Consider the following 27566-nt stretch of genomic DNA (forward strand, 5'->3'; position numbering starts at 1 on the left):
ATCAATTTCAATAGGTTTAGTCTGTATAAAAAATTAGGCGAATATCACCCATTGAACTGTGACTTTAGCATGTTTCCATAAGAGCAAAAGTTTATTATTGTACAGTAGCTTCCCCCTTTATTATGCATAGATAAATTCCCTCTCATGCTGTTCTTGAACACTATGTCATATGTGTTTCAATACCACCTTGGGTTTCAGGTAGTATTTTAAGGGTGTTTTTACACCTTTTGAAGGTGTAAAAATCTCAAAATCTGCTCAAAATCTGCCAGTGGAATCAAAACAGTAAAGAGTAAACCTAACTTTTTGTGGACTGTATCATTTCAGGCTGCAGGTGGTAGGGTTGTTTGAATTCTCCCTGCCGCTGTACTAAAATGGTATGATCCAGCAAAAGATTTACTGCTCCAGTCTGGCTAAATGCGTGAATGAGCTTTCATCCAGCCCAAATTTTGGTAAAAATACTGTCGTTAGCGATATTATAGCATGGCGCATTGTTGTCAGATTTAGTTCTGTGTTAGTAATGGAGGCAACCAAACAACATACAGTATTTGGCTCTTTGTGTACATATTTTTGTTTCTCTTGTGGGAGGAATCGTTGTCTTTCAGATTAAGCATTGTATATGAAACTTCTGCTAACGTGAATTTATTTGTTTATTTATTTCAGTTGAATTTCATTTTCAGAAATTTACATTTTCTTCTCCCCCCCCCCCCCAGGTGATTTGGTTTCATAGACCCCTTGCTTTAAGGAGTTGGAATCTTGTGGTTACTTCTGATTGCAAGAGATTGATTTAAATACAGATTCTGGGAACTGTAAGGTAAGCTTTTTTTAAAAAGGGGGGGGGAGCAGAGTTTTGTCATAAATGTGCCTTTTAAATGGGGCCAACTTCTGAATTTATGGCTGCTTGTCACGTTACTTAGTTCTCCATGCCTGCTAAAGACTGATGTACATGAAGCTATATCTGGGGTGACTTGCAACGATATACAGAGATGCACACTCTTGCTGTAGCTAATCTGCTCGCTAAACTGCTGCACCAATTGGTTTGTTGCGAGGCAACAATGCCTACCTTACTACTTTTATATCAGAGCAGGTTTTTTTCCATTAGTGTAACCATTTTTGGAGTGGCTCTAAAGTGCTATTCGTTCTGCTGTTAGTGGTGTCGGATTACAATATTGGTATTTAATCTTCTGTAAAAAAAATTTTTTTGGGGGGGGTGGAATCAAGTCTTTTCTGAGATGTTGTTTTGGTAACCTCTCTTCCGCTCATTGCTTTGCAAACCTAATCATACCAAGTTTGGGGGCTCCCAGTATTGATGTCAACCTTTTTTCAACCATGCTTTCACAGCAGGCTGGTAATCTTGCAAGAGTTCTGCAGCCTGGGGAGACATATCAGCTTGTTTCAGTTGTAAGCTCACAATCCCCCAATCTTGTGAAATTCACTGAAGTGTATTCCAGTACTTGGTATAAGTACTGCTTTACTGACATACGAGGGGAGGCAAATCCCCTCTTGTCCATGCCTTTGTTAATGGTCTTAGTTTGTGCCATGTATGAGCCCAGGTTATTTCTTCTTGCCCATTACTCAAATCAAATCAAAGTTTATTGCGTTAGCCAATTGGCCTTAGCACATAAAAAGAATTCAGGCAGAAACCTGCCGCAGTTATACAAAATATGTTAGCTACATTTGCTAAACAACAGGTATAAAATCATGGTAGATAAAACAAGATATGGTAAAAGCAGTAATAAATCATGTGGCTATGGGTATTTCAGAATATTTACAAAAGTCCAGGGCTTTAAAAAAGTTAACCTATCGAGGTGGCCCTGAGTTTCAGGGCCTGCAAAATATAGATGGCCACACCGCGGGTAACCATGGGGTTGGCGTCCACCAATAAGTATTTCATACAGTCATCTTCCAAGATGATGGATGGGGGAATTAATAGGAAGAGCCTTGATTTTATTTAGTCATATAAAGAGCAGTGAAAGAAAAAGTGAATAAAGTCCTCTATCTTTCCCCTGTTGCACGGGCAAAGGCGAAGATCAGGAGGAGTGTTGGAAAATATACCCTGTAGGAATGTTGTAGGGATGGAGTGGAAGCGGGCAAGTGTAAAGGCTCTTCTTTGCATAGGGTTCGTCAGGTCACTCGGATAGTGGGCCAGAGATCTTACTGCCTTCACGCGGGGGAACCACGTAGATAGGCTAGCCGAGTTAGATAGAGCCAAATCCAATGCTTCGTCCCTGTCTAAAATCCATTTGTGGATTTTGTCTTAATCCCATGAGGTCAAAGCGGCAAAGTCTGGGAGGGAATAGCGTTCGCAAATGGTCGCCATGCCTTTTGACCAAGTACGACTGCTGGTAATGGCTAGAAAGGCTTGTTTGGCAAGTGACGAGTTTGAGGCTTCTGCAAGTGATTTATAGTAGATTATTATCCTAATATGGGCTCTTGCGACTATAGATGGAAGTCCCAATTCCAATCTTAGTTGGGCAGATATGGTCCCGTTGGGGAGTCCCAAAATCTTTCTTGCCAGGAGGTTTTGCAGAGTCTCCAGTCGCTGGAGTATTTTCAGATTCCACCCCCCATATTTCCACCCCATATAGCAGCATTGGGGGTATTTTACTGATATAGTCCTTTCTGATTGGCGCCACCAGCTGGCCTCCTTTTGCGTAGACGAATTTCACCAGGGCCCCCACGGTTCGGCGGGCGGCCAAGGTGATTGTGTTTAGGTGGGATGACCAAGATAGTCTATGGTGGAAGGTAATGCCCAAGTATTTAAATACCGAGCGTTGTTCAATAGTGTTGCCCTCGAGGTACCACGCTGGATTCGGTTTGAGAGTGCCAAAAGGTATGATTTTGGTTTCAGAGTAATTGATTTTCAGAGAGTTTTCCTCACAGAACTGCATAAGCCCTCTCATCGTGTTGTTAAGACCCAGCTTCGTCAACGAGAGGACTGCCATGTCATCGGCGTAGAGTAGAATAGGGACTTTGGCCTGATGCAAAGACGGGGCAGGTTGGTTGAATGCTTTAATAGCTGTTATTATGTCATTTATATAGAAGTTGGAACAAAGAGGGAGCCAAAAGACAGCCTTGTTTGACACCTCTGGCTAGAGGGAAAGGGCGGGATAGGGCTCCGTAAGATCCAAATTTCACTCTGGCCGATATGTTCGAGTGGATTTCCATTAATAGGCAAAGGAGCCTTTTGTCTATGCTGGTTGCGCTAAGCTTCAGCCAGAGTCTAGTTCTATCAATGGAATCATTACTTGCCCATTACTGTAAATCAACCTTGCTTTGAAATGGTAGGAAATGCCTGCTTTTGTCCACTTTTGTTCCGGGGGGGGGGGGGGGAGAGACTTAAGTTCCTTGTAATAATAATAATAAAAACAAAGAGACTTAAAATTAACCAGATACAGATAAAAACCAACTGCCAGTTCTTGTACATTTTCTTCTTTTCCCACAATCTTGGTGCGAGCTTCTGAAACATATTCACACCGCAAAGCATTTATAAATTGCAGCCCAGAAACAGTATAGTTATTACAATAATATAAAGTAAAGGATGGTTATCGTCTTTTCTTTTCCCTTCCCGAAGCAGACATTAGTTTCCGAAGCACTGCTAGAAATCTGAAGTCTGTAGTCAGGGTAGGAATAAACGAGTACTGGAACTTAAAGCTGTGATGCAATTGTGTATTACCTTGGGGAAGTTATGTGAGATAGCTAGTAAGCTATAAGCGAAACAGCAATTGCCAATGTAGTATTAAGAGGCTCGCGTACTGAACAATTGAATCGGTGAGGTTATTAAAAGCATATTTCAGGAAAGTCTCAACAGTGCGTCTCTTTCCTTGTAGCTTAGTAAGCAAAAAGCACTTGAAAGAAAAAGGTGTTACAGGAAGGCTTCTAACTTCTGCAAAGTGTCTGTTTTAACATTCTCACTCTTAAGTTTCTTAAGTGGTTCAAAAAGAACATTTATTTGGTTGGGATTCCTGTTATCTCTGTCCTGCTTTTCTTTTCTTAAAAAAAAAATGGTTTCTAATATTGTGCAACAAAATGAGATGCTTTTATCAGAATTACCTTGTGGGAATCTAAATTGCTGCTTGAAAATCAAAGGTGAGATACAGTAAGGTTGCTAGGATGCCTTGATCTTGCGCAGTCAAGCTTTAGGACTAGAACCAGATCTTGGGAGCAGATATTAAAAACATGCCATTATTTGCAAATGTAACATGCTTTTTCACAAAAGCCAGAAAGAATAAGGAGTGGAAAATAAGCTCTCAAGGTCCCCCCCCCCCCAAGATTGGTATGATCTTTGGGGGGGGGGAGTTTTAAAAAAAACCCTTTAAAAATATTTCCCCTTCCTTACTTTAAAAGCTTTTATGCTAATAAAAGATCCAGCAAATCCTTTGTTTTTGAAGAAAATAACTTTAAAAAGCTACCTTTCCCATATGTCTTCCAGTCCATCTGCGTTGCTAGTATAACAACCTCATTTCTCACCTTCTTTCACGGGCGTTTTGCCATATTCTTTCAAAGTTTTATCTAGCATATGCACTAACCCTTTAAAAAAAAAAGAGCAGTCTCCCTAAAAGAGTGAACTCTATTTAACCATCAGTGCAATCCAGAAAATGACTGGTGTACTAAATCCCCGTTGAACACCATGAGATTTAAAGAGCTTAACTGTACATTGAAGCCCCACTGATCTCAAAGAGGCTTGAGCCACATCTATCCTTTTTCCTGAATTGTATTAAAGGGGCTAGAAGGAGCCGTGTGGGGTGTCCCACACTTTGACCTTTAGAATATCAGCATTCCCAGTACTTCTGTATCATCTAAGCAACTTTCAATCTAGTTAGCTTCACTGTGCCCCTGCAACTGTTCCTCCGAGACTATGAGCCTGAAACAATTAGTGGGGAGTAAGCCAAAGAGTTTTCCTTTTTCAGCGGGAACTCAGTTCTGGTTCCTCTTTTTCTAAAAGACAAAAACAAAAAAGCCCCATAGACTTTTTGTGAACATGTCTAGAATCACACTGCACAATAGCTATCAAACTGGCGCACCAACATCCCCATCCAGTCAGAGCTCTTGTAGTGTTTCCCTGGATCAGGCATACCCAAACTCGGCCCTTCAGATGTTTTGGGACTGCAGTTCTCATCACACCTGACCACTGGTCCTGTTAGCTAGGGATGATGGGAATTGTAGTCCCAAAACATCTGTAGGGCCGAGTTTGGGGATGCCTGCCCTGGAGGAAGAGGAGCTTAGTGGAGAGCTCCCTCAGCAAGATTTCCAGTCTCCCTCCTCTTTTCAGGTAAGGATGAAGGAAAACGCGCACTTGGCATCTTAGTACCAGTCAGACCATCTCGGTAGAAATATGAATGACCCACATGTAGCCGCATTCCTGCTCCCTTTCGAGATCTGATTCAGCCAGTAAGTCTGTAACAGTTTCCTGCTTTTGTCCAAAATAAGAAACGATATCCACTAACCTCTGAACGAGTCAGGATTCTAAACAGCTTGAGAGTTGGTTTTGGATAGTTTCTTGTGCTTCGTGGTTCAGATGAAATTGAAAGGATGGGTAATTAGAGACTCCCATATTGCATTCAGGTTCACGTCAAAGGAAGCAGCCAACAGGCTGTGTGCTCAGGCAAAGGCTCATTCATCTCTCTGGTTATTAAGCTGACACAGTGCTTGTCTAAACTGCTTAGAATGGTGTCCTGTTGGGAGACAAGCCACACTTCTGCATTCTTTTCACTAGGAAAGGCTAAATACCCTCTGAACAGTTTCCATCCTACTATAGATCTTTACAACCTCTGCTGCTTATCTTTAAACTTGCCTGACTGAGGGGATGATCATGCGCATAGATACGTAAGCCAGGCAATGTGTGAGCCATACATTCAGTGCGTATACCTGCTTGTTTGACTGATACAGTAATGCCTTCCAGCTCTTATGATTCCCCCAAAGAGGAGGAGGTGTCATATGAACCAAGTCTTAAATGGAGTGCCTTATTCATCTGTTACGTTTTTATGGGGGAAGCTTCAGCTCATTCTGCTGTGACTCGGAGACTATCCTTGGCTGGATCAATGTTGTGTGAACTAGCCCATAGGTTATTTCATTTCCTTTATTTGAGCTGTCAAGCAATTGTTGTACACATTTGACAGGCATTTTAAAGCTACTTCAAAAAAGACAGGTCATACTTTCATAGAAATACTTTGCAGTATCTCATTTAGTGTGCGGCCTGAAACTCCTGGTGATAAATGATTTCAATTAAAGCTAATATATTTTAAGAAAACATTATTGATCAGTGTGTGCTTTTTACTGGAACACTGCCCCCTCCTTCTCCCCCCAACAAAAACTCAAGAGATTATCTCATGTCACTAGAAAATAAATTATAATGTCAAAAAGAGCATTGCTTTAAAGGTCAGAGTGCCCATGTGTTCTCTTTCCCAACAATGTTGAGATTTTCCCCAAACTATCAAAATAACTGTTATTACAAACAAAACAAATTGAGATTCTGAAAGTTAATAATAAAACATGAATTACTTTGAGGTAGCAGTGAGAACTATGCCTTCAGCTAGAAGGGATCAGAAATGAGATTTACTCTGTTCGTATTACTAAACAGTCTATTATTCCCATGAGCTATTTCAGAAACTTTTGGTCTTGTTTTGGGATTAGAAATAACTTATACATATTCAGCACCACACACCAGACACTTTTCTTACTGAGCTATTAATGGAATTTTTGTGGGAACAGTACTCTGTGACTTTCTGTACTCTTATATGTAAACACTGCATTGTGTATTATGAAAACCTTCAAAGGAAAGCAAACATTTTTTCCCAAGGAAAGCAATTTTTATGAATATATGAAACTGCCTTATGGTCAGACTTGGTGAGGCTGTATTATCTCCCTTCAAGGCTTTGAGATTCATTTCAGCCCTTTTACCTGAGCTTAAAAACATAAAGCAAGGATGTGTGAATTTGAGTGTGGAATTATTTGCATACCAAACATATATGCTGTACCACTGATTTTTAAATTACCGTATTTTTCCGTGCATAAGACTAGGTTCCCCCCCTAAAAAATAATGTCCAAAATTTGGGGGCGTCTTATGGGCGAAAAAATGTGGTATATCCATATCCTGCTCTTGCATGAGGCTTCCCAGGGGTTGCCTAATGAAAAAACTCATCAGATCTGCACCACCCAACTCTTATTTTCATTAGTGTGGTAACACCAGGTCCTCCAAGGCCATTACTTGGCCCTAATGACTGCATGAACATGCAATGAAGATGTGCTTGCTTTTAGATGTAGCTCTTGACAGACAGACTTAGTGTTTTACGTTAGTTCACACTCCCAGACAAGGACAGACCCACATAAAGCACATCGCAGTAGCCAAGCCTTGAGGTTACTAATGCGTAAACCAATGTGGCCAGGCTGTTGCCAGTGGTTGACTGTGGTTGTAGCCAGTGTGCCCTCTGGAAGTGGTAAAAAGCATTCCTGGCTTGGTCCTCTAGTGACATAGATGTATCAAAGAGCCTCTGACTGAATAAATGCACCTTCAGAGGGAGGACCACTGTGATTCTGGAGTATCATCTCTTTAAATATACAGGCCATACCCAAGCAAGTCATACTTTGAGCAGACCCATTGAAATTAATAGACTTGATTGATGTTCAGTGGGCCTAGTCTGAATATGACTTAGGATTGTATCCAGCTAAGTCTTTAGTTGATTACGCTACTCCCTATGAACCCTCATAATTTGCCCCTTAATTTCTGCCATTTTGTAGTGCAGGCGGGCCCTTTGGTCTAGCCTTTTTGAAATGTTGGTTTACATGGTTGCCTTGTGACAGCTTGTGCCATCCATCCCTTTGAATGCAAAATTCACACACATCCACCTACTTGGTTGTATAAGCATGAATGTACAATTTAAAAATCAGAATATTTTCTTCTGCACAAACAGTTGCAGCGGGAGATTTGGCCATAGGTTTTTGAGGTTGGGAATAGTTCTGACACAGGATGATGCACCTCGAAAGCTTCCCTACAAACACAGCTGTTCCAGTATTTCCTGTCAACCTCCTTTGACCAGCAATTCTTTGTAGGAGTGTTTGAAATGCTGCTTGAATCAGCTAAATCAGACTTGCACTATGAATGAACTTTGGTGCAAAGTTAGACGTGACTGTGGAGACATGAATTATTGAAAGGTAAATTGTTTTTAGTCACTGTTTCTGTGTTCATGTAGGGTTTGAAGAGAGGAAGAGTTGAAGGCTACTGAGAGGACAGATTGTGTTCATAATGAATCTTGAAGGGTTTTGCCTACCTTTGCTTTGAATTCAAAAATCTACCTTACCTTGCTTTGAGTGAAATTTCAACTTTTAGATGAAAAAATATATAGTGTGTTCTTAAGCTTTAGCAGCTACTTAAGAGAGCTTGTTTTAAAAAAGGGAGGCATTGGCTGTTAAAGTCTGTGATGAACGCCATTAAGTGCTGTGTACAGCTTCTTAAATCCTTTATACACAAGTATTTTAATCTTTTTTAAGCCCTTTAGCACCTTCCTACACACTCTCTCTTTATCATGGAAGAGGCAGATTTCCCTCCCCCTTTTTGGCAGCATTACAGTATTTATGTAGGAGGATCTTAGAGAGATGATAATCTTCCACTTCCCTAGTCATAAGCCTATTCAGAACTTCTTTTTACATTCCTACCAAGAGAAAATCTTCAAGAGCTAAATTTGAATATTGGAATTGCCTCTAATATCCAAAAATAAATGGTTGATTGGCTGTATATTTAATTTATCAGTGTGGAATTGGCAAAGTGCATGTAGTTCATGATGTTTTTGTTTATAGCATTCTAAGGTAAGCCCTGTCTAGTTCTAATACAGAATCAACATTTGAAGGAGCTAAAATGAAGGGTTTTGGCTCTGTTTTGACAGTGGTTGTGCAAAATTCTAGGTTTTCAGCGGACTTAGAAGCCTTCTATAAATTCTTCTTGCTGTCCGTGGCAGAATTATTTAACACTGAATGAAAGAGTTGTCATCAGTTAAATGAGGCAAGAGTTACCGTTGTTGCTTTTTATGTAGAACCAAATGTACACCAAATCTGCTGCTGTGAGCAGAGATTCTGTTACCGGTATATTTCTGCCACTGTTTCCATCAAATTACTTCCTTTTGCTAGCACCATGTGGCAGATCAGCTAGGTGCCTCCTTCATTTATCTGTTTCAGAAATAAATAGGAGTAACTCTGATGTATGTGTTTTCATATGGCTGCCATCCAAATAAGGATCTTGTAAAAGAATAATTTCATCTGAGCATTTCTGAACTCTTTAAAAAATTGGAGTCAGTAGTTCTTTAAAGGAGAAAAACATCTTCTTGCTATATAGTATTGCATGTAAGTTGCATTCTTTTTGATTCTTCATGTCCCTCATTTAGCAATGCATGCTAGTCTGCCCACCACTTTCTTTCTTCTTCCTCCACCCTCAAATCAAGTGCTGAAAATATAGAAGAAAATAATATGCTTTACCACACATAGTGCTTCATTGGCACCTTTTACTCAAACTGCTATACTTGGGCTTGTAAAGGGTGCATTGTGGACTATGATTTTAGTGCAAAACTGCTTACAAAGTGGGGATTCTGGTCTGCAGTTAGGGTAGTACTGCTTCAGAGTAGTCCCAGCAAGTGTGAAAACTTGAATAACTTTTTTGGGGGATGGGGTGGGGAGGTAAGCCCTGTCCCACATAATTGATCACAAGATGTGGCACACAAACACCATTTGAATGGCAATGCCCATCAACTTAGAGGGGGGCGGCCCCCTCAAATAGGAGGAGAAGGGATCTTAGCCCCTAGGAGTTGGCTCTTGTAAGTCCCAGTCTTACTTGGATGGCTGTCCCCAGAGGGTGGTACCTGGAAGAGGATGCTCAGATTCTTGGATCCTCCAGTGTGGGGTCAGATTTATCCTCCATGTTGCTGAACGTCTACATAAAGCTGCTGAGTGGTGTCATCTAGGGATTTGGAGTGTGTTGTTATCAATATGCCGAGGACATGGAACTCAGTTCCTCCTGTACTTCAGGAGGTGTGGCATAGGATGTACCAGACCAGTGTTGGGCTTCCTTAATGAGAGCCAATAAACTGAAGATCAATCCAGATTAGACTGGGGCACCGTTCCTGTTTAGTTCAACCTCTTCTGAATGGGGTTGCAATCCCTCTAAAGGAGCAGGTGCATGGTTTGGGGGTACTTCTGGCTGTATGTCTGCCTGTGGAGGCACAAGTGAACTTAGTGGTGCAGAATGCCTCCTATCAGCTACAACCCTGCCTGGACAGGGAATGCCTAGTTTCTGTTGTCTACACTCTGGTAAACTCTAGGCTATATGGATATACAATTAGAAAAAAGGCTATGGAACTTGGTTCCAATATACGACTATGGTGGTGAGACTTTTATATGCACAAAGATGGAAAGACTCATCATTACCAACTATGGAGGATTGGTTGTTAAAATTAATGGACTTAGCTGAGAGGGTGAAATTGACATGTTTAATCAAAGTAAAGTCATTGCTAACGTTTACTGAAGATTTGAAACCTCTCATAGACTTTTTGTGTGAAAAAGAAAATGAACTAATGACATTTGGTTTTGAGGATTGAAGATAATGTTGGTTTATAGAAAGTGGTTTTATTGGGTGTTATATTAAGAGTGACTGAGTTGGATAATGTTTATATATTGACGACAGATAAAGAATCAGAAGTTCTTAATTTTCTTAACTTCTATGTTTTCTCTCTTTCTCTTTCTTCCCTTTATCCCTTCTCTCTCTGTCCCTCTCCATTTCTCTATTTTTTATTTTTTCTCTGTGTTTTTATTTAGATTAACGTTTTAATTTTGATACAAAGATAATAGATAATAATCTTTGAATCCGTTTTTCCTAACTCTAATAAAATTTATTTTTTTAACAAAATTAATCTGCATCTGTACATATATTAGTTTGTGTTTCTTTATCTCATTTACAAACTTCCCTTCATCACATTGCAATCCTGGAGCAGTTTCCAGTAAAATGATTGAAACAGAATTTGTCAGTATTTCTCGAGCTCTAAAAACAAGGCATGCTCCTTGGGGTCGGGGAACCATCAGGTTCTGTCAGATGATTCCAGAAGCTGATTTCTTACAGAGTGTTATACAGCACAGCATCTGGACATCGTAAATTTCAGCCCTAGTTTTAGGTGGAATTCTTAATCTGTTCCACATCAATGCTCCAAGGCCTCATGTTTGCATTGTGTCTGGAAGCTCTGGTTTAGATCCCAAATCTGTACTTAACAGCTCCTGGGGTAAATCTCTTTCTCGGTTCCAGTTCCCCATCTCTAGCGCAGAAATAACTTGTGCCCAGTCTCATAGGAAATCCTGCCTGCTTTTGAGCCTTGGGTAGCAGGCTATAAATGTAAATTGATTTACCTACATTTAACACTCTGCTTGGCAACAAGCTGGGTAGCCTCTAGAGTAGTCAGAAGGAGAACGGTGGTACATTATGTTTTTTCAGTAGCACTGAATAGTGACTCATGTTGTTGAGAGCCATCTAACATAAGGCAAATCTTCCAGTCAGTAGTTGGTATAAATAACTTGTGACAAAACAAGTCTAAAAAGCTCGCTTCCAAAATTCTTCTTTTTCAACCCAAACATTGTGTGGAAAGCTCTGTGCTCCATCTGCTTAAAAAAGTCTTTCCCCCACTGCTTAATCATTCATATAAAAAGTTTGGGATAGCCAATCTCGTAAACTTATTTTTAATTAAGAAAATAATTGCCTGAATGATTTTTGAAGGCTTAATAGCAATTGCCAATAACGTTGCTTTTAAGCTTTATTTAGTAGGAAATGAGATGTGTAACATCTTTATATAACATCTCAGGACTCCTATAGCTTGGTAACAAGGGAACCAAGAATGATGTACTAAAATGCAGAGCTTGCTGATTAGATCAGTAATCTGGTCTGTTCTCTTTTGAGTGTTGAATTCTGTTATTTTGGCCAAATATTTGTATCTGCCAGATATCATGTAACAATTAACCATGATAACCAAACCGTTTCACTTCTCCCTTTCCAGATCTGGGAAACAAACCACAGTTGCCTTGCATTAATTGTGACCTAACACCCAGGTTTTTCTCTCTAAGCAAACCATGAGTTGAAGCCAAGGTTTGTTCTTGTCTTACCGATTTATTTGTGAGAAGCAAACCACATGTGCTTGTTCATGGTGAAGTATGGTGTGCTTACGGTCACAATTTGCCATTATGTGCAGATGTTGTTGTTGTTCAGTCGTGTCCGACTCTTCGTGACCCCATGGACCAGAGCACGCCAGGCACGCCTATCCTTCACTGCCTCTCGCAGTTTGGCCAAACTCATGTTAGTAGCTTCCAGAACACTGTCCAACCATCTCATCCTCTGTCGTCCCCTTCTCCTTGTGCCCTCCATCTTTCCCAACATCAGGGTCTTTTCCAGGGAGTCTTCGCTTCTCATGAGGTGGCCAAAGTACTGGAGCCTCAACTTCAGGATCTGTCCTTCAAGTGAGCACTCAGGGCTGATTTCTTTAAGAATGGATAGGTTTGATCTTCTTGCAGTCCATGGGACTCTCAAGAGTCTCCTCCAGCACCATAATTCAAAAGCATCAATTCTTCGGCGATCGGCCTTCTTTATGGTCCAGCTCTCACTTCCGTACATTACTACTGGGAAAACCATAGCTTTAACTATATGGACCTTTGTCGGCAGGGTGATGTCTTAGCTTTTTAAGATGCTGTCTGGGTTTGTCATTGCTTTTCTCCCAAGAAGCAGGCGTCTTCTAATTTCGTGACTGCTGTCACCATCTGCAGTGATCATGGAACCCAAGAAAGTGAAATCTCTCACTGCCTCCATTTCTTCCCCTTCTATTTGCCAGGAGGTGATGGGACCAGTGGCCATGATCTTAGTTTTTCCGATGTTGAGCTTCAGACCATATTTTACACTCTCCTCTGTGCAGATGAGGCAACCCTCAATTCATGGCTTTTTTCAGGCCTATATATATGGATGGGTAGGTGTCAGAGAGATACTGACAAGCAGTCAAAGGAAAAGGCTAACCAGCACCTTCCCAAATACTGCCTCGCCCATAACTTCCTACCCTCTACAACCTCCACCCAAAACTCTTGTCTTCTTAAGGCTGCTTTTGGCTTGAAAGGGGCCGCTGTGGGGAGATGGTGATGCTTAAATTCTTTGCTCGCCCTTCACCAACAGATCCCAGGGCGGGTTACCACAGTTTGAAATTGAGAATTAAAAACCAATTTCAGCCTCCTTAAAACACCAAGTTCAGGTGTCGAAGGCCAGGGTAAGGAGGTGTGTCTTGAGCATTTGCTGAAAGTTGTATAGCAAAGGTGCCAGACACATCTCTGTTGTGAGCAGCTGCCGAGGAGAATGCTGTCTTCTGGGCCAAGCCCCAAAGGAAGCTTCTAAGGGCAGCAGAACCAGCAAGATAGTCCTCCTCTCTGCTGATCTTAGCCATGAGGGTCTATAGTAGTGTTTTTCAACCACTGTTCCGCGGCACACTAGTGTGCCGCGAGATGTTGCCTGGTGTGCCGTGGGAAAAATTGAAAAATTACTTTATATATAGTCAATATAGGCACAGAGCTAAATTTTTTAACATTTTCTAATGGTGGTGTGCCTTGTGATTTTTTTCATGAAACAAGTGTGCCTTTGCCCAAGAAAGGTTGAAAAACACTGGTCTATATGGAAGGAGGCAGCCTCTCTCATATCTGGGTCTAAGTTGTTTAGGGCTTTAAAAGCAAACATGAGCACCTTGGGCATGGAAGAGAACTTGCAGCCAAGGCAGCTGTTGTATACGAGTTCTAAAGAGAACCGCAGCAAGTAAATTGTAAGCTGCATTTTGAACTAGATGATGTTTCAGAGTCATCTTCAGCGGCTGCCTCACATCTGTACTGACTGTATCTGTTTCTTATTTTAACTACTAATGTACTTTATAAAAAGGGCAATTATTTAGAGCTGTGAATGTGATTTTGTGTGTGTTTTTATGCTCTAGGGTTGCCATATTTCAAACAGTGAAAACCCAGACAGAAAAGTTGTTGAGCTTTTCTTGGCAAATTTGCAAAAAAGAACAGAAAAGTTTTTGGGCTATTTTTAAGGGAAATGACCAGAAAAGACACTGCTGACACGGGTTGCCATACGCCCAGATTTTCCCAGATGTATGGCAACTTTTGTACTTGATGTGAGTTCATAAAGTAGTGTTTTAACTTCAGGGTGATGTGTTTTTCTGACTTGCCACTCAGATTTTCTTCCTAATGTGCACCAAGCATAATGTTTAAAAGCATTAAGATCTGGGAGACTTCCGGCTGGCGACGCCATAGCGGGTGGTCGGGGCTGCTTCGGCTGCGAGGCGCCCGATCCATCCCGGGGGTTAGGAGCCCCGCAACCGCAAAGCGGGGCTCCGGTTGGGGTGCGGGAAGAGCGTCCCGCACCCTGGGCTCCCCGGCTGCGCCCACGGAGGCTCCGAACCCTTCCCTTGCCCCCCCTGTAAAGGGGGAGTGGGGGTGAAGGGACAACGGAGCCGGGCTTACGGGGATATGCCCCAACCGGGATGCAAATGCGGCGACAAAGCCCGCGGTGAGCGTCTTAGTTCTACCTTTGAAGAATGGAGCCAAAGGAACCCGGTGGTCGTGAGTAACTAATTTGACCAGAAATCGAGCTTTTGGACGATCCGGGGGGAAGGAGAAAGGCAGCCTGCCTTCTTCCCTTCGAGTTAAAGAAGCTAACCAATCTGAGCAACTGCTGCTACAGGACTGCTACAATGTGCTTAAAATTGATACATGAGACTGGCAAACTTTTTTCTTGGGAAGTAAATTAGTGGAAAATATCTCCATTTAAAGTTGCGGTATCTGCGCTCCAGTCTAGGAAAATGGCGATGAACAGAGAGGCAGGAGTAGAAATTTGATACCCACTTCCTCCCCCTCTACCAGTATGCTGGGCTTCGTCCTTGAACTGGTACTGAACTCTGGACTAACGGACGAACAGAGGCTCACTGCTTTGAAGGTGGAACTGCTGTACAGGAAAGTCAAAGTCTTGTGTGGGGGTCTGAAAGAGAACCAATTGCCCACAGAGGAGGCTTTTAAAACTTTTAATACTTTGGAAGAAAGTCTTGCCAAAGAGCTGAGAGGATGTCTGGGAAGATGGAGAGAAATGAGTGAGCTACTTCGGAGAAGAAACTCGCCTTTTGGGGGTGGCAGTCCCAAGGCGACGGTAAGATTTGTTATATCCAGTCCCCGAGGTGTGAGCTCGGGGGCCAGGGACAGAGAATTATGGTTTTTACAAGAAGAAAAGGAATGCTACAAAGAACCGGAGAAGCTGAGAGACGACGAGATGGACATCCTGGAGCTCGTGGCAAGGAGAGTTTTGGACTGTGCCTGGATCTGTGGACGCTTGGAGAGGGAAGCCACAGGGAAATTCAGTGTTGAGGCCACCAGGAGAAGAATAATGGACAGAGGGGGTGTGGGGTGAAACACTAAGTAAAATTTGAGGTAGCCTGTCATGGAATTTTGAAATCGGAGGGTGAATACTGTCAACAATCTTTCTGTTTTATTTTTTGTTTGAATATGAAAGGAGATATTTTGAGTTACTATGTTATTAGCAGCAGTTTAAAGGATAGAAGAGATAGATATGATATAAATGATTGGTGAAGATTTCAATGGAAGAAGAATTATGATGAGATATTACTACGAGGATGCATTGTTAGTTAAATGTTGAATATATAATTGTGTGTAACTATATAATTGAATTTGAATTTCAGGAGAAATGGTTATAAAATAGATTAAGGATATGAACTCGAAGGAGAAAGGGCAGGGGAAGTCAATGGTCAAGATATGGAAATAGAAATTTTCTTTTTAAAGAAAAGATGCAACAAGAAAACTTGACACTGTTTGTATTTGCTTTATTAATGTATTTGTTTTGTATTTGTTTAATTGTAGGTGTGGGTGTGGGTATATGTTGTTATAAGAAAAAGGTCAATAAATTCTTATAAAAAAAAAAAAAGCATTAAGATCTGTTGGTCTACTCGTTCACAATTTGGCACGACTGGACCTAATGGTCAGGGGTCCCTTTACCTTTACTTTAATAAAGGATGTGGGTGGCACTGTGGTTTAACCCACAGAGCCTAGGGCTTGCCGATCAGAAGGTCGGCGTTTCGAATCCCTGCAACGGGGTGAGCTTCCGTTGTTCGGTCCCAACTCCTGCCCACCTAGCAGTTCGAAAGCACATCAAGTGCAGGTAGATAAATAGGTACCGCTCCGGCGGGAAGGTAAACGGTATTTCCGTGCACTGCTCTGGTTTGCCTGAAGCGGCTTAGTCATGCTGGCCACATGACCTGGAAGCTGTACGCCGGATCCCTCGGCCAGTAAAGCGAGATGAGCACCGCAACCCCAGAGTCGTCCGCGACTGGACCTAATGGTCAGAGGTACCTTTACCTTTACTTTTAAATAACTGCAACATCACAAAGTCTTTGGCTTTATAATAAGACATGTAGGCAATAAATTCAAGGTTTGGGAGCAGTGCTACCACAATTTACCAGATGCAGAAATCCAACCATTAGCCTCCCCCCCCCATTCAAAACTGGTTTCCACAGTTGTCAGAAATTGAGGAGAAGTGATGTAGTGATCTCCTCCTTCCATCTTGGTGAACTGTGATACCCAAGTGGGAGGTGTGGTTTTGTTGTCTCCTGGTGAAAGACAAACATTTCCAAGGAAGCTCTGCTTTCTGCACAGCGGGTGGCTGCCTCTTTTAGCTGAAAAGGTTTACGGAAAGCTAATAAAATTGTCATAAGGAAGGGATGGGGTGTTTTCCCCGCAGGGGATGTTAATGCTGGAGGTAGGAAATGTGCTGTTAGCTTCTGAGTGTACATACACACGCAGTAACCATCGGTTAAAACTTTAATTGCCCAGTGACATTTTTCTAATACCTGGGCTAACCAGGCTCCTAGACATTAATCCAGGTAACCAGGATTTGTGTTTAACTGCACTCATTTTTTGGCATTTTGACATCTGTTTGGGCTTCAGCTTGATAATTTTAGAGTAATGAATTCTTGGTACAGTATGCTAATACAAATCTTAAGTGGGGTCTGTGTGTGTGTGTGTGTAAGTGTGTAACTGTCAGCCAGACTCCCTTAATCTTTTCGCCTACGCTCACTACGAGTCAATAACCCTAACAGATCAAACACCATTAACTGTAAAGCTGGAAGTGCAGTTCATTCCAATCCTTCTAGCAGTGTGAAACCTGCATTAATCACTGTGATTGTGTCAACTGTATGATAATGTCACGCTTCAGTATCAAAACACGACCGGCTCTTACTTGAGAGTATCTGAGAGATGCAGAACTGAACTGAAGCAGCGAAGATGTCCCAACAGTTGCCACACCCCTCTTGCAAAGCTTTTAAAGATGTGGCGGGGCAAGCTCACTCACAGAACTTTCTCATGTGAAAGCTTGTGTTCTGTCTGGGCTGGTGTGTCTGGTCTAGAGATGGGAAGGCCCGGAAAACCCCCGGAACCCCACCCCCCAGGTTTTTCCCGTTCCCCCCCCCCAAGCCATTTCCCCCCAGAAAAAATGAAAAAGTTTTATATAGTTTGAATATTCCCCCCCCCCCATTTTTCCATGGGAAAAATGGCTTTGGGGGAAAATGGGAAAAAACTGTCCTCCCCCCAATTTCCCTGGGTTTTCCCCCCATGCCTTTCCATCTCTAGTCTGGTCTCATCTATGGATGAAGCGCCTGGTTCTCAGTGACAGCGCTATGTCCTACCCCTTTAACTCCAGCTCTGCTGCCACTTCTTCCTACTCAGCTGGTCAAAGTACTCCCCCCTCCACAACGAGGCTCTGCTCCCTGAAGGAGAAATAGAAAGGAGAGCTGCAGATCTGCTTTCTCCCCTCCAACTTGTAGAGTTGCATGGGGAGAACCTCCATCCTTAGGTGCCAGCATTCTCCCCTCTGCCTTTTCTCCTTACTCCTCCTCTGGCTGGGGCTACCAAACCATGCCAGATCCCGATGACAGATAGTTTTAATATTTTATTATACTTTATTTGTCACGTGTATATAGCTAGATAGACTGTTAATCTCAGGGGCATGGGCTCCCGCCCCACGTTGGGCAAAAGATTCCTGCATTGCAGGACGTTGGACTAGATGACCCTTGGGGTTGTTAGGATTCTTGCTCTGTGCTTGCAGTCATGAGAGTGTTTTCTATCACATGACGGTGTATGTTTTCATTCCACACAGTGGGAAGTGACAGAGACAGGATGTTTGGATTACTGTGTTTCCGTGATGTAGGATTATTTTCCTTTGTTCATTCTCTTTGCTGACTGATGAGAAAGATGAAGGAACTGAATCAGAAAGCTCCGATTGTATTATATGTAAATAAAGTAGTTTAGACAAAATGCTGCGTTGCTGAGTCTGTTACGCAATCTGCTAACACTCTGCAGATCTTTACATGTGCTGATGCCTCTTGGTATCAGTCGCTGTGATGTTCGGGCTGGAGAAAGCTTTTGAAGCTCCCAAACGACTGACCAGGAGTGAGAGAACATACCAGTCCGGCATATGTGTCTATCGGGTTCCTACATGCGAGTAGGACAATCCTGACAGGGGTCCCTTCCAACTCTACAGTTCTATGATTCTATTATCTTCAAGCCAGCAATCTTTTTTCATGAATTGGCAAGACAGCGGGGAGGAAGAAGTGGGTTGTAGCTGGGACCGGGACACATCAGGGCAAATTGGGGAAGGAGAAGTTGGTGTGGGAAGTATTTGTGAGGAGGCAGAGGATGATGAGGGGAAGGAGTTCAGTGCACAGGAACCAGAGCAGCAGGACCTATTACCAGAGCCAGAGGAGCCCCTGTCTCCGTAAACATGGTGGGCTCTGAGGCATAAGGGACAACAGGCAGGGCACTTTAGGAGGCTGAAGCAGGCAAGGGCCCACAGCTGGGCTCACTAGTAAGTTGGCCAGGTGGGGCTCGATAGCTCTGGGAGGAGGTGTGTGATTCTTCAGCTGGAGTAGGCTTGGAGCAGGTGAGGGTCACATGCCTCATCAAGCCCAGATGCTGCAATCAGCATGAAAAGTATAAAAGGACAACAGAGCTGTGGTGCTGTGTCTGCTGTACTGTCCATGTTGATGGGCCTCACTGTCGCAGTTCCAGTATCTCTGTAGGACTGTACAGTACTTCACTTTGGACATGTGGATTGACCCTGGACTGAGGACTTGACATACTGACTTAGCTGCCAGGTAGGCCAGGAGTTCAGAACATCTTTCCTCCAGGGAGTTATTCCTCCCCATTTTTCCTCACAGCAACCTTGTGAGGCAGGTTGGACTGAAAGACTATGATTTGCCCAGGGTCACCCAGTGAGCTTCATGGCTGGGGGGGGGGGATTTGAACCCTGGTCTCCCAGATCTTAGTCCAACTTCCTAACCTCTGCCACAGACTGGCATGGTTTGCAGCAGGTCTGCTTGTCTCCCTCCTAAAACCAAGGAGTGTGTCTCCCTCCTAAAAACCAGAGTGTGGGGATTGGGAGTCTTTGTTCTTGTAGTTTTAGATGGGGAACCTTTTTAGTATAGCCATGTGGAAGGAGGCTTGGGTTATTGATGATCATAGGCAATTATATTTATTGCTCTTGATGTGTAAGTCACCTAAAGGCTTTGGCATGGGTAATGCACAAATTCAGTAAATGTTGACAAGAACAATTATATCTTGCATTTTATGATGAAAAGCGAAACTCCCTTGTCCCCGCCCCACCCTCAATTTATTGATTTTCTAGCCATGCACAGTTGGGTGGTTTGTTTAGGCTCAGTTTAGTATATTAAAAATGCAGTCTTCATGCAGCACTGATAGAGGAAGATTTGTTGACTTTACTGAGACTTGCTCTGGTAAAGCACTTTGACAAATCGGGCTGTGAGAAAGCCAATACAGTTGTCTGCATGCCAGGAGTTGTTTGGGTTTGACAGGCTTAGAGGAGGCAAATCTCATTTGATTCTGCAAAAGCCATGCAAGTGTGCCCGTTCTGGTGTGTATACTGCTGCAGCGACAAAGGAACTTGCGCAGTCTGGATCAAGGATGGCCCGGAGTTATTCTGTATTCCTAGGGGTTACTCTGGGCTTCAGGCAGCCTTCCAGGGGATCAGACTGTGTTTTACTGCACAAACCATCCTCATAAGTTCAAGTCCCATAATGAAGGTAGCACATGTCTTGCCATTCTATAGCACATGCATTCAGGCATTACATATAAATATATACTTGTACATACTAGATGTATGGACATTTTCTTTCTTTCCAAGTTAAACTGAGAATGATTCTTTCAAGCCTGTAGAATTTGGCATATCCACTGAATATCACATTAAGATTGGTTTGGGGTAGAATCTGGCTGGCTAAGTCACAGATAGTTGCAGCCTTGATGATGTAATAAATGATTCAGTTATTTGACAGCATCCTCCCAACTCAATTCTTCTTTTTATATGCCACTGATATGAGCATGTAACATTCTACAGGTTTTGTTGGAATTGATCAGTTTTACTACAAATTAATAAAATATCCTATTTAAAAAAAATCTGGCTAGCACACAAGAAGTTATCCCTGATGTTGATTAGTGGAAGGTGTGACTTTACCATTTTATTTACATGGGCACTTGGTGTAGTTATTATACATGATTAGCTGTGGAAATAACTTTGTCATTAAGTTGCAGGAGCAATATACAGTGGAACCTCGGGTTGCCAACGTGATCCATGCGGGAGGCACGTTCGCAACCCGCAGTGCTGCGTCTGCCGCAATTCAGCGCTTCTGCGCATAGCGCGATTTAGTGCTTCTGTGCATGCACGAGCACTGAAACCTGGAAGTAACGCGTTCTGGTACTTCCGGGTTCAGCGCATCTGTAACCTGAAAATGCCCAACCTGCAGTGATCGCAACCCAAGGTATGATTGTAATGTTTCTTTGAACTTCCAGATTACACTCTTGGGCCAAATAAGTGTTCTACATTTGGTAGCATTTTGAAAATAAACAATTCTAATTTTGACTTCCTGGGCATTGGGGGGATATTTTATGGGGTTTTTTTTGGCAGGGTGAGGCTCCCCCCCCCATTGAGTAGAACATTTCAAACCATCAAAGCAACAAGAGGCCGTAAGAACTTTCCCCTTAAAATTCTGTAAGACAAACTGAGATGTTCCCCCGCATGATTAGAATTACCTATACTTAAAAACTAAAACTGTAATGCTTAAGGGATTTGTGACGAAATCCATATATATGGTGCATGAGCATTCGCCCAAACTATTCCCAGTCATTGTAGATATTATATATCTTGCAGAGGCAGTCTAAATACCTCTGCTAGTGCTGGGAGACACTTGATCCTGATCACTGAAGTCTTTACTGGTATGCTGTCAACAGCAATTCAAATCAAGGCAAAGGAGAGTGACAGCTGGGACCCCTACAGAAGAAATGTAGAGAAATGTGCTTGGTAACTACCTAAGGCAGGTTTGTTCAATGTCTTGATTATCTATCTGGAGTTTGACTGTGTTTTGGTAGTTTTCAGAGAGGCTAGGTGTACACTATGCAAGCTTTCACTTATTTTAACTGAGGGGTAAATGTGCTACGGTTTGTCATTATTCAGTGCTGTCAATATACATAGCCCTTTACGAATTATAAAAGGAAAGAGGAAAATGGGAAGGGAATAATAACACTATAGGATTGCAGTTACAGGTAGGTAGCTGTGTTGGTCTGCCGTAGTCAAAACTAAATAAAAAAATTCCTTCCAGTAGCACCTTAGAGACCAACTGGAAGGAATTTTTTTATATTTTGTTTTGACTATAGGATTGCAAGCATGCTAGTGGTCTTTGTTGTGGTGTCATTTTTGTATTGTTTTATGGTAAGTAGCTTTGAGCATTTTTAACGAAAAGCAGTCCACAAACATATCTATAGAGTGTTCCAATATTAAAACATTTCCCCTCAGTTAGTCTAAAACATTTATTTATGCATAACTGTTCAAGACTGTTCCTGTTTTTGTGGGAGCATCTTTATATAGATTAATACTTCTCCGTTAAAAAAAAACGACTTGAGGACAAACGTAGGAGTGGATTCAAATGTTGCACAAGCAGAAGGCTACCTGCACAAATAATATTTTCTGCCTCATGAAAAGCAACTCTAGGGTTAAGAGGGCTATGCATTGATGGTGGGGCTGCATTGGGTGGGAGGGTGGGATACTCTAAATTGACCAGAAATATATTGAGAGGCTTTGCAAAGGGGGGGAGATGAAGTGGGGAAGATCCTTACATGAGTGGCCTTTTACTTTCCCAACCATTGGGGTCCAATTCATTAAGTATGCGAAGTCTTGAGGAAAGGTAGGAAAAAATGCTGCCCTCCGGAGTGAGAACACATGATGTCTTCAGAACTACGTAAAGGCAGCCAGGTATTTAGTTTAGACATTCAGATAAAGAATATTTGAAAATGGAAGTATTGCCTACAATTCTGGGAAGGGAAAATAGGATACGGCCTTTGTAGCTATGTCCCTGCTATTATGAAACGAGAAAGTATCTTGGACTGGGTGTATTTTTTCCCCTGTGAATTGCATTGCAAGGAAATTGGGGATCAACCGGGGGAGATTTTTGTCAAGTCATTTTAATTTTTGAAAACTTTTCATGCTTTAAAGAGGCAAAGCGTGTGCTCTTACAAATATGGCGCTGACAAACAAGAACATAAAACAAGCTAGTTGTGTTTTGAAAAGAAGAATAAGTTTGCTAGGAAATTTGCTGTCTTGAGTTCAGCCTTTGGGCTATCAAAGCAACAGCAAGCCTGTGTGTTATGTATTCTCTTGCATTTTGTGCTCTCTCCTACGCTGCCTCCTTTCAGAGATTGAGAGGTTTGGACTCCAGCAGCCACAAGATCAGGCTTCATTGCTAGGTGCCTGCAGCGGAAAGCTTGCACACCTGTTAGGCCGTCTGTGCAACTCCAGCAGGGAGCCTTGCTATGCTGAATTTAAGCACCTTCAGCTTTGGGAAGGGAGGATGAAATGAGATCTGATCTAGAGGAACTGTAGAGAAGATGATCCTGGTTCTAATTTTACATCTTCGGAAGGCTTGTTTATTTGCTGCTGTCACTAGACTGGAGGTGGAGGAGGGGGTGGGTGGGAATTAGATGGCAGTCATACATTTTATATTGAAGGAGTTGTATTTAAGTTCTTGATGATGAAGTTAAAGAGATTCACTAGCAGATACTTCATATGTTAAGAATAGATTAAACTCATAGGAGGGGTGTGTGTGTGTGTGTGTGTGTGTATGTATGTGTATGTGCGTGCGTGCGTGCGTGGTGTTTTTGCCTTGTGAGACTTACTAGCAATTGCATCTACCTGAGACTTGAGATCTACCAGGCTGCTTCCAGCTGATAGCTGATAAAAATTATCTGTAAAGAAAATTGTCTGGACATCTTCCCCACTATTTGTTTCATATAATCAAAATGGGAACAAACCCAGTACTAAGCCAAAAAGAAAAAAACGCAGATGGTATGCATTTGGGGAGGGGGTGTGGTTCATGGAAAAGGCCGCCAAGTTAGCAGACGTCAAATATCTGCAATGATTCTCGTCTTTAGAATGGCACCTATGGAGAACATAAACGCAGCATGCACTTTTTTATAAAGACTGAAGAAAAAAAACTTACTTGTCAAGCATCCTCCCAACTCCACCCCCGCTGTAACTAAATGGGAAAATCTCTTCCTTTTGAAGTCCTACAACTGAGTATCATGTTGATAATTGATTGATGTAAAAGAAATTGGCTCTTTCATATCCTTAATCTTTTAGCCCAAGCTTTGAGCTCTGTCTTCGTAACATGCATGTTGTACTGATGAAGCTGTTTCTGTCTCCAGCTTTGTTCCATCTGGCAAAAAAAAAAAAGTTTTTTACAATATGGGATTTAAAAAAGAAAAACAAAAAGCAATACCCCACTTGATAGAGACTGAGAATATAATGTGGGCTAATGCCAAAGGATATGTGGCAGGTGAGGCCTAAATTTGCTTTAATTTAGTACCTCCTTTTGTCTTGGTAACTCAACCAACTGATTAATTTTGTCCAATTGCTTAGAAGCACGTCCTGCTTTTCATAGGAGGGGATGGCTTTTTGGAAGGGCTTTTTGAAGACTGTTGGGCATCAAAGCCTCAGGCTAGCAAAATGCTGTGAGAACACCACTTTAAATAATTTTAAATTTTTAGAGGGGGAAACATAAAAATCTTCCTGCAAACATGGTGACATGGCTGACTCAATTGATCTAGAATCAGAGGTAGTGATTACACTTGTGTGGTAGTTGATTATGTAGCATAGCTTGTAAAAGTGTAGTCTCATACTTGCCCCAGTGTATTTCATGCTTTTAATGACATCATTGCCATAACCTTTCCCTGCAAGAAAATACCCATAACACTGTGTATTAGAGGTAGGGCAAGGGCGTAATGTGCCAGTTTTTATAAAGGGCACATTCATGTGGCTATAAAATGTTTTTATCACTCAAGCCGTGAGATGAGGGTCCTGCCTCTGAAGACAGTTCAGAAATTTCAGCTGGTGCAGAATGTGGAAGTCATGTTGCTCACTGGGGCAAGGCAATTTGAGCATAATACAGTGGTACCTCTACTTACGAACACGATCCATTTTGGGGTGCCGTTTGCACCCCAAAAAGTCCATAAGTAGAGCGCTGCTATTGCGTGTGCACAAAGCGCAATAGAGCACTTCTGCGCATGCGCGAAGTGCACAGATCGCTTCTGTGCGCAGCAGACCCAGAAGTAAACACTTCCGGGTTTGCCGCATTCGTAACCTGAAAGGCCGCAACGTGAAGCAAACGTAACACGAGGTATGACTGTATACTGATCTTGGCTCAACTTCACTGGTTGCCAGTTTCCAGGCCCAATGCAAAGTGCTGGTTTTGACCTGTAGAGCCTTAAACAGATCAGGACTACAGTACTTCATGGAAACCCTCTTCCCATATGAACAGACCCAAACCCTGTGACCATCACCTGAGGCCCTTCTTTGTGTACTCCCTCCTCCACAAGAGGTCTGTAGGGGAGCAACATGGAAATGGGCCTTTGTGTGGTAGCTCCCTATTTGTGGAATGCTCTCTCCAGGGAGTCTTCATTACATAGCTTTTGGAGCCACCAGGCGAAAACATTCCACTATAACCAGGCCTTTGGCTGATTAAACATTCTGTGGCCTTGTGTGGGAAGGGGGGTTATTGTATTGTTTGGTATTGTATTTTCTTACCTTATTTTTTATTTTTTGTGAACCACCCTATGATCTTTGGTTGACCACTACTCATCATTTATGTATTGTGATTGTTGTTGTTGTTCAGTCGTTCATTCATGTCCGACTCTTTGTGACCCCATGGACCAGAGCACGCCAGGCATGCCTATCCTTCACTGCCTCTCGCAGTTTGGCCAAACTCATGTTAGTAGCTTTGAGAACACTGTCCAACCATCTCGTCTTCTGTCGCCCCCTTCTCCTTGTGCCCTCAATCTTTCCCAACATCAGGGTCTTTTCCAGGGAGTCTTCTAATGAGGTGGCCAAAGTACTGGAGCCTCAGCTTCAGGATCTGTCCTTCCAGTGAGCACTGAGGGCTGATTTCCTTAAGAATGGATAGGTTTGATCTTCTTGCAGCCCATGGGACTCTCAAGAGTCTCCTCCAGCACCATAATTCAAAAGCATCAATTATTCGGCGATAAGCCGTCTTTATGGTCCAGCTCTCACTTCCATACATCACTACTGGGAAAACCATAGCTTTAACTATACGGACCTTTGTCGGCAAGGTGATGTCTTTGCTTTTTAAGATGCTGTCTAGGTTTGTCATTGCTTTTCTCCCAAGAAGCAGGCGTCTTTTAATTTCATGACTGCTGTCACCATCTGCAGTGATCATGGAACCCAAGAAAGTAAAATATCTCACTGCCTCCATTTCTTCCCCTTCTATTTGCCAGGAGGTGATGGGACCAGTTCATTTGTTACTATGAGATAAAAATAGGAATTTCTTCAGATGCATTTCCTCCATATGAATGCATTTATTACAATATCTGAAGCAGAGTACAAAACATCTGAATGGGGTGACCTTCTGCATGAGGCCATTTCCATAGTTGCTCTTGTTCTGTTTCTGTGGCCAACTAGAATGTACTTGATCGTCAGAAGAAATAGCTTAGGCTATGTACACATTAGCAGCTTAAAACACAGCAAGGTTATTCCCACCTCCTGTGTTTGAAGTCACATTTGGAAGATGCCTTGAGTGAAAACACGTCAAACAGCAGTATTTCTCAAGGCACCACAAGATAGATATGGATTGTAACTAGCATCATGTGTGCACAGCTTTAAGCACCAGCAATGGGAGTGCACTGGAGCCAGAATAAACGGTAATGTGTACACAGCTTTAAAGAACCATTAAAAAAAAGTGTTCCCCCTGTGGTAACTTATTCTTGATGAGCCACCTAAGATATCTGACCTTGGAGCTATGAAAAGCATGAGTGCTGGTCCATCTTAGTAAGCCTCTTTGTTTAGGTCACTTTCTTGCTGCTGTTCAGCCAATGACTGAACATCCAAAGGGGAGATTAGCAACTGGCCATCAGTTAGTTAGGTTTTCCGAATCCAGGAAAGTTTCTTAAGGGGTAGTTTTGCCACTGCCTCCTTCAAACTGGCAGGGACCACCCCCTCTCGTAAAGAGGCATTGATCACCTCCTTGGTCCAGCCAGCTGTTCTCTCTCTGCTGGTTTTTATCAGCCAAGAGGGGCAAGGGTATAGAGCGAAAGTGGTTGCCCTGACCAATCCGAGCACCTTGTCCACATCCTCTTAGAGCGGCTTGCACAGGATTAAAAACAAGACAGGAAGACAATAAAATTGCACAACAATAAAACAATCACACGACAAAGGCAGATAAAATTCCAGCCTTTAAATTTCAATAAATACTTACAAATCTAAGACCTGGGCAAGTGAAGTCTTCACGTGGAACCAGGAAAAAAAGGATAGCACCAGCCAAGCTTTGCACAACTGGGAAGGCAAGTGTTCCAAACCACAGACCCAGAGGTGGGCTCATAGTAGTGGTTGGGTGCAAGTATACCGAAAATGCCAGAATGATCAGTTCTAGTGCTTTATTAAGAAAGGTATAGACCTCCAGCAAAGCAGCCTGCCAGTTCTCCATGGGACGGACACCGCAGCAAGGAGATAGCTTGTCCGCGACCAAGCAAATGTGAATACATTCTTTATACACAAAGCAGCATACACCACTTTGTCTTAGGACTTCCCATTACTTCACCTGCCCAGATGAGGGTACAAGTGGCAAATACCCAAGTCTTACAGGTAGTTCCTCTTTCTGGGCTGGGAGCCCAGCACTCCAAGCCCACAGATAAGGATAACATCAAAGCATGCTAATTAGCATATATCAAAGCAAATGAATATAAACATATACGAACCAATTGCTGCAAACAGCTACCAATTAATTGTGGTTTTATCTTGACTACCAAGATGGCATTAGCAAAGCTTCCAGAACAGTTTAACTTTGGTTCACCACAGTAAGTCTTTCCCGTTGCCATCTGCCGGGCTTTTAGTGATAGCAGTGGGATGATATTTACCTCCTCCCACGTGACCATACCTTCTGTGTAACCAG

General features: G+C 42.5%; 1 protein-coding gene across 1 annotated transcript in view; it reads left to right on the forward strand.

Annotated features, from left to right (window-relative positions):
* The first annotated feature begins 713 nt into the window (after positions 1–713).
* KLHL29 (kelch like family member 29) overlaps positions 714–27566 on the forward strand; it is a 338599-nt gene continuing 311746 nt past the window's right edge. Inside the window, exon 1 of the mRNA XM_033142957.1 lies at positions 714–811. The gene's annotated coding sequence lies outside the window, so the exon portion shown is untranslated. The remainder of the gene's footprint in view (positions 812–27566) is intronic.

Source organism: Lacerta agilis, chromosome 3 (genome assembly GCF_009819535.1).
Source record: "Lacerta agilis isolate rLacAgi1 chromosome 3, rLacAgi1.pri, whole genome shotgun sequence".
Taxonomy (NCBI): Eukaryota; Metazoa; Chordata; class Lepidosauria; order Squamata; family Lacertidae; genus Lacerta; species Lacerta agilis.